General features: G+C 38.1%; 1 pseudogene; it reads right to left on the reverse strand.

The window, feature by feature from the left end:
- Window positions 1-1356: 1356 nt before the first annotated feature.
- LOC114051893 lies at window positions 1357-2149 on the reverse strand (annotated as a pseudogene).
- Window positions 2150-2522: the final 373 nt, after the last annotated feature.

The raw sequence follows: 2522 nt of genomic DNA on the forward strand, positions 1-2522 counted from the left end.
ATTTCACCATAATATCTGGCTTGTACTTATAATTAGCATTTCCCCAATGATCTTTGGAAAGTCAATCACCGGTTCTGAATATCCTCCTGGTTATATTCTCCTTTCTAATTTTGATGATATGGTTTTCTCCATACTCTCTCACTCTCTTCCTCTCTAACTACTTCTCAGTCTCCTTCTCTGCTACTTCTTTATCTATATTATATTCTGTTATTGTGGGATGTCCACCAAGTTTCTGTCTTGGGCCCTCTTTTCTTCTCTATACTATCTCACATGATAATCTCATTAACTCCCAAGTGCTCAATTATCATCTCTATGCAGATGATTCCCAGCTCTAAATATCTAGCCCTAGCTTCTCTCCTGACCTCCAGGCTCTCATTATCATCTGCATTTTCAACATTGAGAACTGGATGCCCTATAGAAAGCTTAAACTCAACACATACAGAACCGAATTCATTATCTCTCTTCTTAACTTTCTTCACAACTTTCCTATTGCTATAAAAAGCGCCACTATTTTCCAAGTCACCCAGGACAGCAACCTCAATGTCATTCTCATTCCTACTTCCCACACATAACCAATCTGTTGTCTAATGTTGGTATTTCTACCTTCACATTACCACCCCCCACGTGCCCTATTCTCTCCACTTTCTCAGCCATAACCCTGGTCAGGCCCTCATTATGTCTTCCCTGGATGATTACAATAGTTTCTAATTGGTTTCCTTGCCTCAAGTCTCACTCCCCACTTGGCTGCCAGAATAACTGTTTTGAAGCAGGAGTCTTACCATCACACACACACACACACACACACACACACACACACACAACTTCATAAGTAAAAAAGTCTCTTTGTTATTTAAAGACTTTCAAAATCTGAGCCATTCCTATCTTTCCAGTTTTCTCACACTTTACTTTCCTCCATGTATGCTACAATTCTGCTATGGTAATCCACTCACTTTTCTTAACTTTATTAAGACACTAGATCTCCCAACTCTGTGCCTTTGTACAGGATGATGTCTGAAATGACTTCCCTCTTTACCTGTCTCCTAGCTTCTCAGGTTTCCTTCAAGACTCAGTTCAAACAACACCTCTTCTAGGAGATCTAGATTGTGTCCTCCCTCTCTCACTCCTTGTGCCTTCCCTCTGAGATTTCCTTTAATCTACTCTTTAAAAAAAAGTTTTATAACCAGTTTATTTACAAAGCAATTATACAATTCCATTGGGTAAGAGTAAACCATTTGCTTATCAAATTTATGAGAAACCTTTCCAAGCACTACATCCATTTTTATTTATGGACCTTAAAAAAAGCTGAAACCATCACAATGATAAATTTTTATTTCTCAACCCTTCAAAGTTCTTATTTTAAACTGATTCTTGAACTGGTTGTTCATATCCATCAGTCCTTTCTACTTTTGTTCCTGTTTCATCTCCTGAAGGTTTTCCAGAACTATGACCTTCTCTATGCAACTTCATAAGCTTTCCTAATTCAAACTTCTTAAACATTTTGACTTTTCAAATAAACACATCATGTGGAGGGGGTAATGAACTGGCAAGTCTTTTCTACTACTTTTCCAATGCTGTCTAGAATCAGTTTATTGACAATTTCTTTCAGATTATCTGTCTGCACCTCTCAGTTCATTATTTCCATCATTTTCTTACAATATGACTAACCTGTTTGTTCTGGACAGAAGAGGTCTTAACAGATCTGGTTGTTGTGCTTTTTGGTAAAACCAAGACAAAAAGGAGGCAGAGTAAGTACCCATCACTGGTTTTGACATCAATGTAGGCTTTAATCATGGACTGCTACTTTTTGACCATGAAGCACATCTTGTCATAGGCAAGGTCCACTTCATGGAAATTAGTCAAACAATTTTCACCCTGAGCATTTTCAGTAGTTAGCTTGAACATACAAGAGAGCAACCTCATCTACCTGCATTTAAACAAGGCTCACTCCAAATACACAGCTCTTGAGACCATCAGAGGTAATTTTCAGTCCTTAAGTTTTTGTGACCAGTGTCCTATCAGTATTGCATATATTGAACAGAGCTGGTACCTGGAGATCATATCAATCTTTCTTCAAAAATGGATCCACTACTTTCTTCTCAATTCCTTTTTTTACTATCTTTGATGATGCCTTATTTTTGTCCAGGGCCATGATCCTGCTCTGAAAGTCAAAAGCTAATTCACTCTTTGTATATCTTTTATGTACCTAGCTATTTTGCTTTTCTCCCCAGGTAGAAAGTGAGCTTGTTAAGGTAAGAGAAAGCGATTTTGCCTTTCTTTGTATCCCTAGCACTTAGCACAGTGTCTGGCACACAAGTGCTCAAATAAAAGCTTGTTCACTGATTGGTTAACTATCTAACTGATCTATCAAAGCACTATGATGTCTCCAGAGGTTTTCTAGAGGCCTCTGCAGTTTATGGGATGGAATTATGCACTTATGGGTATATCAGTGCTCTTTGCTTGGTAAACTAATGAGCAGGAAGGACTAGGTGTCAGTCATTTTAAATCCCCCACTTTTGTGAACT

This window comes from Vombatus ursinus, unplaced genomic scaffold, assembly GCF_900497805.2.
Source record: "Vombatus ursinus unplaced genomic scaffold, bare-nosed wombat genome assembly UNPS02014807.1, whole genome shotgun sequence".
Classification (NCBI taxonomy): domain Eukaryota; kingdom Metazoa; phylum Chordata; class Mammalia; order Diprotodontia; family Vombatidae; genus Vombatus; species Vombatus ursinus.